The following is a 13,047-nucleotide window of genomic DNA, read 5'->3' on the forward strand; positions in this document are numbered from 1 at the left end:
AAAGGTGAATTTTGTCTTTTTTCTCGACATTTTCCCATCCGCTTTGAATGGCGCCATAGGAATACATGGCAAAATGGTCTCCCCATTAGTTTGGAAATTTGGAAATGTTTTTGCACTTCGTGCAAAAACTATTTGTGCCATCGCTCTGAAAATCCACAGGACTGTAGTTAAATTCAGGGTCTACAACTTTCTAAATCGGTTCAGAATTTTTCGAGTAACGGTGTTCGAGTGGTGAGGCCCCAAAGTTCTCGCAATGCGTTCCGGATGGGGCAAAAAGCGCACGTTTGTGCACGTTGCGCACGAGGCACTCCTCCTCCATTGAGCTTGCGCAGCTCAATGGAGGAGGCGTGCCACGTGGCGCAGCCGTGGCACTAATAACTAGAAAATTTCTGGAAATTTTGATATGGGCATGCCCTACCGCCCATTCGAGCCCTCTCGCTGCTTTGGTTTGGGGCTGCAGTGTTTGTGTTCGGGGCGGTTTTATGTCAGTTTGAGGTGTTTACGGTTGTAAGGGTCTACAACTTTCTAAATCGGTTCAGAATTTTTCGAGTAACGGTGTTCGAGTGGTGAGGCCCCAAAGTTCTCGCAATGCGTTCCGGATGGGGCAAAAAGCGCACGTTTGTGCACGTTGCGCACGAGGCACTCCTCCTCCATTGAGCTTGCGCAGCTCAATGGAGGAGGCGTGCCACGTGGCGCAGCCGTGGCACTAATAACTAGAAAATTTCTGGAAATTTTGATATGGGCATGCCCTACCGCCCATTCGAGCCCTCTCGCTGCTTTGGTTTGGGGCTGCAGTGTTTGTGTTCGGGGCGGTTTTATGTCAGTTTGAGGTGTTTACGGTTGTATTTCATTCATTCCTGTGCTCCCAATAGCTATTAATGGGGCGCGCTTTTTGCCGTCTAGCGTCCCCACGGTAACGCTTTTGACTGAGAAAAGCAATGGCCATCGAGGCACGATGGAGACGCATCCAACGATGTATGCCATGCATGGGTGCACGTTCCGGTTCAGGCTACGTTAACGGATAGTTTTTTTTTCCACCATGGTTTTAAAAAACCCATCCGAATGAATGGGGCCATTTGGCATGGATTTTACATTAAACTTTCCTTAAATCACAGCTTCATGAAATTTTAATACGTTGAAGGTCACAGCGTGCCGAGTCAGGGAACATTTGTATGATGTCTCTACGATAATCTGTTGCCTAGCAACAAGCGTCCAAAGTCAAACGGAAATTAAAAAAAAAATGAAAGGTCAATATCACAAAAACTTAAAAAAATGGCATAATGAGGTTCTAGGCTCCGTTAGTGCCAATCGGGCCGAGTGTTTGAAAGTTTGAACTATGTCTCTACGATAAAGTCCGGCCGAGCAATAAGCGTCTGAATTTTCGCCTTTTTTTTGGCTTTTTGGCATCTAGCGTTGCCACGGTAGCACTTTTGACTGAAAAAAGTAATGCCCATCGAGGCACGATGGAGACGCATCCAACGATATATGCCATGCATGGGTGCACATTGCGGTCCGAGCAGTATTAACAGATTGTTTATTCACATGCTCTCCCATACAAATGCATAGGTTTTTGTTGCCATGGTAACAAGCCCCATAGGATAGAATGGGACAATTTGGCTTTAATATCTCAAAAGCTGTAAACGACAGCGTAATGAGACCTCAGTATGTTGTAGTCCACATCAACCTGAGTCTTTTAACGTTGGAACAAAGTCTCTGCGATACCGCGTTGCCGCGCAACAAGCATCCGAAGTTCCGTTAGCATCAAAATGAACAATGTGGAATATCTCAAAAACCGTAATAGCAAGCATGACGAGACTAAAATATGTTGCAGTACAAAGCGTCCCGGGTTTGTCAATGTTGTAATGATGTCTGTACGATAAACCGTTGCCTAGCAACAAGCGTCCAAAATAAAATAGATTTTTTTTTTAAATTGAAAGTTAAATATCGCAAAAACCGTAATAAGTAGCATGATGAAGTTTTATGGTCCTTTAGTGACTATCGGGCCGAGTGTTTGAAAGTTTGAACGATGTCTCTACGATAAAGTTCGGCCGAGCAATAAGCGTGGGAATTTTCGCCTTTTTTTTTGCTTTTTGGCAACTCGCGTTGCCACGGTAACCCCTATTACGGAGAAAAGTAATGCCCATCGAATCACGATGGAGACGCATCCAACGATGTATGCCATGCATCGGTGCACGTTGCGGTTCGGGCCGTATTAACGGACGAAAAAAAGTGCGGAATAAGAATAATAACTAGACAAAATTCCCGGGAAATTTTGAAGTGCCACGGACTACTGCCGGATGATCGCGGGGCTTATTTGCACCCATGAAGGTCAAGGACTCGATACAGATTCCAATGACACCACCCATGACTCTCTATGTCAAACCATTCAAAAGTTATTACAGAAAATATAGAACCGCTAACTGAACCGCTAACGGGATCGCTAACGGGACCGCTAACGGGACCGCTAACCGAGCCGCTAACGGGATCGCTAACCGAGCCGCTAACGGAACCGCTAACGGGACCGCTAACGGGACCGCAAACGGAACCGCTAACGGGACCGCTAACGGGACCGCTAACGGGACCGCTAACGGGATCGCTAACGGGATCGCTAACGGGATCGCTAACGGGATCGCTAACGGGACCGCTAACCGAGCCGCTAATGGGATCGCTAACGGGACCGCTAACAACCGCTAACAGAACCGCTAACGGGACCGCTAACAGAACCGCTAACGGGATCGCTAACAACCGCTAGCGGAACCGCTAACGGGACCGCTAATGGGATTGCTAACGGGACCGCTAACGGGGTCGCTAACTGGACCGCTAACGGGATCGCTAACTGGACTGCTAACGGTACCGCTAACGGGATCGCTAACGGAATCGCTAACTGAACCGCTAACGGGACCGCTAACCGAGCCGCTAACGGGATTGCTAACCGAGCCGCTAATGGGATCGCTAACGGGACCGCTAACAACCGCTAACGGAACCGCTAACAGGACCGCTAACAGAACCGCTAACAGAACCGCTAACGGGACCGCTAACGGGATCGCTAACAACCGCTAGCGGAACCGCTAACGGGACCGCTAACGGGGTCGCTAACTGGACCGCTAACGGGATCGCTAACTGGACCGCTAACGGGACCGCTAACGGAATCGCTAACTGAACCGCTAACGGGACCGCTAACGGGATCGCTAACAACCGCTAGCGGAACCGCTAACGGGACCGCTAACGGGGTCGCTAACTGGACCGCTAACGGGATCGCTAACTGGACCGCTAACGGGACCGCTAACGGGACCGCTAACGGGATCGCTAACGGAATCGCTAACTGAACCGCTAACGGGACCGCTAACCGAGCCGCTAACGGGATCGCTAACCAAGCCGCTAACGGGATCGCTAACGGGATCGCTAACAACCGCTAACGGGACCGCTAACGGGATTGCTAACGGGACCGCTAACGGGGTCGCTAACTGGACCGCTAACGGGATCGCTAACTGGACCGCTAACGGGACCGCTAACGGGATCGCTAACAGGACCGCTAACAGAACCGCTAACGGGACCGCTAACACCAATAACACTACCATCCCATAATAAACACCTACCATCCCATAATAACACTAACATCCCATAATAACACTAACATCCTATAAAAACACCTGCCATCCCATAATAACACTAACATCCTATAAAAACACCTGACATCCCATAATAACACTAACATCCTATAAAAACACCTGTCATCCCATAATAACACTAACATCCTATAAAAACACCGGACATCCCATAATAACACTAACATCCTATAAAAACACCTGACATCCCATAATAACACCTATCGTGTGTGTGTGTGTGTGTGTGTGTGTGTGTGTGTGTGTGTGTGTGTGTGTGTGTGTGTGTGTGTGTGTGTGTGTGTTCATCTAAGGTTAAAAGGTCAGGGTTCAGATTTCTCCATTTTCCAGGTTATACTATGAAGTCTGTACTGAGTGAGTCATGTGACCAGTTCTGGGTCAGTCTAATCAGTCAACAGCTGAGCTCTGGTTGCTAGGGGCAACAAGAACCTGATACAGAGGGAGCGGGAATGACTCAGCTGGATTTTTGGTTGTGACAAACCTGAAATCACTCCACTTTGCGCTCAAACCGTAGCTCTTAGCAGAAAAACGAAAACATTTTGAGAAACAGAGAACCTACCAGATTATCTAAATGTTATTTTCATACAGATATTCCTTAAAATGTGTTAGTAACGGCAATTCGAAAACAAAAATGAGATTTTTTTTAAGAAAACTTCATTTAACATGGGAGTCAATGAAGAGAGAGACAGGAACTGGCGTGTCTGTTGGCTCCCCCGTTAAAATTTTGTGCACACCACGCCTGTCAAAGTCACATTTTATAAATCACAACACCTATGTCTATATTCTGACCAAAAATTATCTGTCTACCTTTTACGGTTTGGCCGTGACCTCGAGTTACAAATAAGAAATCATGTTTTTTTTTCAGTGTAACTACACTCTAGCAAACTGACTCCCGTGCTCTAGATTTGAAAAAAAGTGATTTCCAGTCCTCGCTTGAGGGCTCATATCTTGAAAAGTGTACATTTTAGGAAAAAACTGTTTCGGGTTTGGAGAGAGAAGAGAAGTTTTCCTCCGTTTTGAAGTTTGAATGACGTTTCTACGTGCAAGTATGAGAAAGATACGTGACTCAGAAAAAAGGTGAATTTTGTCTTTTTTCTCGACATTTTCCCATCCGCTTTGAATGGCGCCATAGGAATACATAGGGAAAATGAGCTCCCCATTAGTTTGGAAATTTGGAAATGTTTTTGCACTTCGTGCAAAAACTATTCGTGCCATCGTTCTGAAAATCCACAGGACTGTAGTTAAATTCAGGGCCTACAACTTTCTAAATCGGTTCATAATTTTTCGAGTAACGGTGTGCGAGTGGTGAGGCCCCAAAGTTCACGCAATGCGTTCCGGATGGGGCAAAAAGCGCACGTTTGTGCACGTTGCGCAAAAACGTGCACGCCAATCGCTAATAAAAGTCATACCCATCGATTCCCGATTAAGGCGCACGTTTCTACGTTTTTACTTTTCGCGTTTTCTCAAAGCTGTAGGAGGAGTAGCCGGACAAAGTTTTTACGGAAGAATATATAATAAATAATAAATAAGCCTGAGCAATAGTATGAGTGCCTCGTGCTGCGCACGAGGCACTCCTCCTCCATTGAGCTTGCGCAGCTCAATGGAGGAGGCGTGCCACGTGGCGCAGCCGTGGCACTAATAACTAGAAAATTTCTGGAAATTTTGATATGGGCATGCCCTATGGCCCATTCGTCCCCTCTCGCCGCTTTGGTTTGGGGCTGTAGTGGTTGTGTTCGGGGTGGTTCTATGTCAGTTTGAGGTGTTTTTACGCTTGTATTTCATTCATTCCTGTGCTCCCAATAGTTATTAATGGGGCGCGCTTTTTGGCATCTAGCGTTGCCACGGTAATGTTTTTGACTGAGAATAGTAATGCCCATCGAGGCAAGATGGAGACGCATCTAACGATGTATGCCGTGCATGGGTGCATGTTCCGGTTCAGGCTACGTTAACGGATAGGTTTTTTTTTTCACCATGGTACAAAACCCCATCCGAATGAATGGGGCCATTTGGCCTGGATTTTGACATAAAATTTCCTTAAATCCCAGCTTCATGAGATTTGAGTATGTTGAAGTCCACAGCGTGCCGAGTCAGGGGACATTTGTACGATGTCTCTACGATAACCTGTTGCCTAGCAACAAGCGTCCAAATTCAAACGGAAATTTAAAAAAAACCTGAAAGGTAAATATCGCAAAAACTGTAATACTTGGCATAATGAGCTTGTACGTACCGTTAGGGACAATCGGGCCGAGTGTTTAAAAGTTTGAACGATGTCTCTACGACAAAGTTCGATCGAGCAATAAGCGTCTGAATTTTCGCCTTTTTTTTTGCTTTATGGCATCTAGCGTTGCCACGGTAACACTTTTGACTGAGAAAAGTAATGCCCATCGAGGCACGATGGAGACGCATCCAACGATGTATGCCATGCATGGGTGCACGTTCCGGTTCAGGCAGCATTAACAGATTGTTTATTCACATGCTCCCCCATACAAATGCATTGGTTTTTGTTGCCATGGTAACAAGCCCCATAGGATAGAATGGGACAATTTGGCTTCAATATCTCAAAAGATGTAAACGACAGCGTAATGAGCCCTCAGTATGTTGTTGTCCACATCAAACTGAGTATTTTAACGTTGAATCAACGTCTCTGCGATACCGCGTTGCCGCGCAACAAGCATCCGAAGTTCCGTTAGCATCAAAATGAACAATGTGGAATATCTCAAAAACCGTAATAGCAAGCATGACGAGACTAAAATATGTTGCAGTACAAAGCGTCCCGGGTTTGTCAATGTTGTAATGATGTCTGTACGATAAACCGTTGCCTAGCAACAAGCGTCCAAAATAAAATTGATTTTTTTTTTAAAATGAAAGTGAAATATCGCAAAAACCGTGATAAGTAGCATGATGAAGTTTTATGGTCCTTTAGTGACTATCGGGCCGAGTGTTTGAAAGTTTGAACGATGTCTCTACGATAAAGTTCGGCCGAGCAATAAGCGTGGGAATTTTCGCCTTTTTTTTTGCTTTTTGGCAACTAGCGTTGCCACGGTAACCCCTATTACGGAGAAAAGTAATGCCCATCGAATCACGATGGAGACGCATCCAACGATGTATGCCATGCATGGGTGCACGTTGCGGTTCGGGCCGTATTAACGGACGAAAAAAAGTGCGGAATAAGAATAATAATAATAATAAGAAAAGGGAAACCTTTTCTGGGTACTAATTTACGCCTTCATTTTCATGTTTTTCCTCATTTTTTCGGCCGTGTTTTACTTTTTGGGGATTTTTTTTTTCCACATCAGTGCGGGGTCATGCTGTACACCCGCTGGTGCGCAGTGGGACTTTTGCGACTTTAGCATGCTAGCAGCATTGCCCTTTGGGCCATTCTGGACGATTGCAATATGGTCATGCCACTACTTGGCATGCCCATAATAATAATAACTAGAAAATTTCTGGAAATTTTGATATGGGCATGCCCTACGGCCCATTCGACCCCTCTTGCTGCTTTGGTTTGGGGCTGTAGTGGTTGTGTTCGGGGTGGTTCTATGTCAGTTTGAGGTGTTTACAGTTGTATTGCATTCATTCCTGTGCTCCCAATAGTTATTAAAGGCGTGCGCTTTTTGGCGTCTAGCGCCCCCCACGGTGACACTTTTGACTGAAAAAAGTAATGCCCATCGAGGCAACATGGAGACGCATCTAACGATGTATGCCATGCATGGGTGCACGTTGCGGTTCAGGCTACATTAATGGATAGGTTTTTGTTTCACCGTGGTAAAAAAAACCATCCGAATGAATGGGGCCATTTGGCATGGATTTTGACATAAAATTTCCTTAAATAACAGCTTCATGAAATTTGAATATGTTGAAGTCCACAGCGTGCCGAGTCGGGGAACATTTGTAGGATGTCTCTATGATAATCTGTTGCCTAGCAACAAGCGTCCAAAGTCAAACGGAAATAAAGAAAAAAATGAAAGGTCATTATTGCAGAAAGTGTAATAATTGGCATAATGAGCTTGTACGGTCTGTTAGTGCCAATCGGGCCGAGTGTTTGAAAGTTTGAACGATGTCTCTACGATAAAGTCTGGCCGAGCAATAAACATTCGAATTTTTGCCTTTTTTTTTGCTTTTTGGCATCTAGCGTTGCCACGGTAATACTTTCGACTGAGAAAAGTAATGCCCATCGAGGCACGATCGAGACGCATCCAATGATGTATGCCATGCATGGGTGCACGTTCCGGTCTGGGCAGCATTAACAGATGTTTTATTCACATGCTCCCCCATACAAATGCATAGGTTTTTGTTGCCATGGTAACAAGCTCCATAGGATAGAATGGGACAATTAGGCTTCAATATCTCAAAAGCTGTAAACGACAGCGTAATGAGACCTTAGTATGTTGTAGTCCATAGCAACCCGAGTCTTTTAACGTTAAATTAAAGTCTCTACGATATTGTGTTGCCGCGCAACAAGCGTCCGAAATTCCGTTAGCATCAAAATGAACAAAGTGGAATACCTCAAAAACCGTAATAGCAAGCTTGACGAGACTAAAATATGTTGCAGTACAAAGCGTCCGGGGTTTGTCAATGTTGTAATGATGTCTGTACGATAAACCGTTGCCTAGCAACAAACGTCCAAAATAAAAGGGATTTTTTTTTTAAATTGAAAGTTAAATATCGCAAAAACCGTAATAACTAGAATGATGAAGTTGTATGGTCCTTTAAAGACTATCGGGCCGAGTGTTTCAAAGTTTGAACGATGTCTCTACGATAAAGTTCGTCCGAGCAATAAGCGCGGGAATTTTTGCCTTTTTTTTTGCTTTTTGGCAACTAGCGTTGCCACGGTAACCCCTATTACTGAGAAAAGTAATACCCATCGAATCACGATGGAGACGCATCCAACGATGTATGCCATGCATGGGTGCACGTTGCGGTTCGGGCCGTATTAACGGACGAAAAAAAGTGCGGAATAATAATAATAAAAAAAGGGAAACCTTTCTGTATACTAATATATCGCCTTCATTTTTCAGGTTTTTCGGGCCGTGTTTTACTTTTGGGGGATTTTTCTTTTCCACATCAGAGCGGGGTCATGCTTTACACCCGCTGGTGCGCAGTGGGACCTTTGCGACTTTAGCATGTTAGCGAAACGCTAGCAACATTGCCTTTTGGGCCATTCTGGACGATTGCAATATGGTCATGCCACTACTTGGCATGCCCATAACTAGAAAATTTCACGAAATTTTGACATGGGCATGCCCTACGGCCCATTCGACCCCTCCAGCTGCTTTGGTTTAGGGCTGTAGTGGTTGTGTTCGGGGTGGTTCTATGTCAGTTTGAGGTGTTTACAGTTGTATTGCATTCATTCCTGTGCTCCCAATAGTTATTAAAGGTGTGCGCTTTTTGGCGTCTAGCGCCCCCCACGGTGACACTTTTGACTGAAAAAAGTAATGCCCATCGAGGCAACATGGAGACGCATCTAACGATGTATGCCATGCATGGGTGCACGTTGCGGTTCAGGCTACATTAATGGATAGGTTTTTGTTTCACCGTGGTAAAAAAATCCCATCCGAATGAATGGGGCCATTTGGCATGGATTTTGACATAAAATTTCCTTAAATCCCAGCTTCATGAAATTTGAATATGTTGACGGCCACAGCGTGCCGAGTCGGGGAACATTTGTACGATGTCTCTACGATAATCTGTCGCCTAGCAACAAGCGTCCAAAGTCAAATGGAAATTTAAAAAAAAAATGAAAGGTCAATATCGCAAAAATTTTAATAATTGGCATAATGAGCTTGTACGGCCCGTTAGTGCCAATCGGGCCGAGTGTTTGAAAGTTTGAACGATGTCTCTACGATAAAGTTCGACCGAGCAATAAGCGTCTGAATTTTTGCCTTTTTTTTTGCTTTATGGCATCTAGCGTTGCCACGGTAACACTTTTGACTGAGAAAAGTAATGCCCATCGAGGCACGATGGAGACGCATCCAACGATATATGCCATGCATGGGTGCACATTCCGGTTCGGGCAGCATTAACAGATTGTTTATTCACATGGTCCCCCATACAAATGCATTGGTTTTTGTTGCCATGGTAACAAGCCCCATAGGATAGAATGGGACAATTTGGCTTTAATATCTCAAAAGCTGTAAACGACAGCGTAATGAGACCTCAGTATGTTGTAGTCCACATCAACCTGAGTCTTTTAACGTTGGAACCAAGTCTCTGCGATACCGCGTTGCCGCGCAACAAGCATCCGAAGTTCCGTTAGCATCAAAATGAACAATGTGGAATATCTCAAAAACCGTAATAGCAAGCATGACGAGACTAAAATATGTTGCAGTACAAAGCGTCCCGGGTTGGTCAATGTTGTAATGATGTCTGTACGATAAACCGTTGCCTAGCAACAAGCGCCCAAAATAAAAGTGATTTTTTTTTTAAATTGAAAGTTAAATATCGCAAAAACCGTAATAACTAGAATGATGAAGTTGTATGGTCCTTTAAAGACTATCGGGCCGAGTGTTTCAAAGTTTGAACGATGTCTCTACGATAAAGTTCGGCCGAGCAATAAGCGCGGGAATTTTCGCCTTTTTTTTTGCTTTTTAGCAACTAGCGTTGCCATGGTAACCCCTATTACTGAGAAAAGTAATGCCCATCGAATCACGATGGAGACGCATCCAACGATGTATGCCATGCATGGGTGCACGTTGCGGTTCGGGCCGTATTAATGGACGAAAAAAAGTGCGGAATAATAAGAATAATAACTAGAAAATTTCTGGAAATTTTGATATGGGCATGCCCTACCGCCCATTCGTCCCCTCTTGCTGCTTTGGTTTGGGGCTGCAGTGGTTGTGTTTAGGGTGGTTCTATGTCAGTTTGAGGTGTTTTTACGCTTGTATTTCATTCATTCCTGTGCTCCCAATAGTTATTAATGGGGCGCGCTTTTTGGCATCTAGCGTTGCCACGGTAACGCTTTTGACTGAGAATAGTAATGCCCATCGAGGCAAGATGGAGACGCATCTAACGATGTATGCCGTGCATGGGTGCATGTTCCGGTTCAGGCTATGTTAACGGATAGGTTTTTTTTTTTCACCGTGGTACAAAACCCCATCCAAATGAATGGGGCCATTTGGCCTGGATTTTGACATAAAATTTCCTTAAATCCCAGCTTCATGAAATTTGAGTATGTTGAAGTCCACAGCGTGCCGAGTCAGGGGACATTTGTACGATGTCTCTACGATAACCTGTTGCCTAGCAACAAGCGTCCAAATTCAAACAGAAATAAAAAAGAAAATGAAAGGCCAATATCGCAAAAACTGTAATAATTAGCATAATGAGGTTGTAGGGTCTGTTAGTGCTAATCGGGCCGAGTGTTTGAAAGTTTCAACGATGTCTCTACGATAAAGTCCGGCCGAGCAATAAGCGTCCGAATTTTTGCCTTTTTTTTTGCTTTTTGGCGTCTAGCGTTGCCACGGTAACACTTTTTACTGAGAAAAGTAATGCCCATCGAGGAACGATGGAGACGCATCCAACGATGTATGCCATGTATGGGTGCATGTTCCGGTTCAGGCTATGTTAAAGGATAGGTTTTTTTTTCACCATGGTACAAAACCCCATCCGAATGAATGGGGCCATGTGGCCTGGATTTTGACATAAAATTTCCTTAAATCCCAGCTTCATGAAATTTGAGTATGTTGAAGTCCACAGCGTGCCGAGTCGGGAAACATTTGTACGATGTCTCTACGATAACCTGTTGCCTAGCAACAAGCGTCCAAAGTCAAACGGAAAAAAAAAAAAAATTGAAAGGTCAATATCACAGAAACTGTAATACTTGGCATAATGAGCTTGTATGTACCATTAGGGACAATCGGGCCGAGTGTTTGAAAGTTTGAACGATGTCTCTACGATAAAGTTCGGCCGAGCAATAAGCGTGGGAATTTTTGCCCTTTTTTTTGCTTTTTGGCAACTAGTGTTGCCACGGTAACCCCTATTACGGAGAAAAGTAATGCCCATCGAGGCATGATGGAGACGCATCCAACGATGTATGCCATGCATGGGTGCACGTTCCGGTTCGGGCCGTATTAACGGACGAAAAAAAGTGCGGAATAAGAATAATAACTAGAAAATTTCTGGAAATTTTGATATGGGCATGCCCTACCGCCCATTCGAGCCCTCTCGCTGCTCTGGTTTGGGGCTGCAGTGTTTGTGTTCGGGGCGGTTTTATGTCAGTTTGAGGTGTTTACGGTTGTATTTCATTCATTCCTGTGCTCCCAATAGCTATTAATGGGGCGCGCTTTTTGCCGTCTAGCGTCCCCACGGTAACGCTTTTGACTGAGAAAAGCAATGGCCATCGAGGCACGATGGAGACGCATCCAACGATGTATGCCATGCATGGGTGCACGTTCCGGTTCAGGCTACGTTAACGGATAGGTTTTTTTTCCACCATGGTTTTAAAAAACCCGAATGAATGGGGCCATTTGGCATGGATTTTACATTAAACTTTCCTTAAATCACAGCTTCATGAAATTTTAATACGTTGAAGGTCACAGCGTGCCGAGTCAGGGAACATTTGTATGATGTCTCTACGATAATCTGTTGCCTAGCAACAAGCGTCCAAAGTCAAACGGAAATTAAAAAAAAAATGAAAGGTCAATATCACAAAAACTTAAAAAAATGGCATAATGAGGTTCTAGGCTCCGTTAGTGCCAATCGGGCCGAGTGTTTGAAAGTTTGAACTATGTCTCTACGATAAAGTCCGGCCGAGCAATAAGCGTCTGAATTTTCGCCTTTTTTTTGGCTTTTTGGCATCTAGCGTTGCCACGGTAGCACTTTTGACTGAAAAAAGTAATGCCCATCGAGGCACGATGGAGACGCATCCAACGATATATGCCATGCATGGGTGCACATTGCGGTCCGAGCAGTATTAACAGATTGTTTATTCACATGCTCTCCCATACAAATGCATAGGTTTTTGTTGCCATGGTAACAAGCCCCATAGGATAGAATGGGACAATTTGGCTTTAATATCTCAAAAGCTGTAAACGACAGCGTAATGAGACCTCAGTATGTTGTAGTCCACATCAACCTGAGTCTTTTAACGTTGGAACAAAGTCTCTGCGAAACCGCGTTGCCGCGCAACAAGCATCCGAAGTTCCGTTAGCATCAAAATGAACAATGTGGAATATCTCAAAAACCGTAATAGCAAGCATGACGAGACTAAAATATGTTGCAGTACAAAGCGTCCCGGGTTTGTCAATGTTGTAATGATGTCTGTACGATAAACCGTTGCCTAGCAACAAGCGTCCAAAATAAAATAGATTTTTTTTTTTAATTGAAAGTTAAATATCGCAAAAACCGTAATAAGTAGCATGATGAAGTTTTATGGTCCTTTAGTGACTATCGGGCCGAGTGTTTGAAAGTTTGAACGATGTCTCTACGA

The sequence above is a fragment of the Cololabis saira genome, chromosome 18, assembly GCF_033807715.1.
Source record: "Cololabis saira isolate AMF1-May2022 chromosome 18, fColSai1.1, whole genome shotgun sequence".
Lineage (NCBI taxonomy): Eukaryota > Metazoa > Chordata > Actinopteri > Beloniformes > Belonidae > Cololabis > Cololabis saira.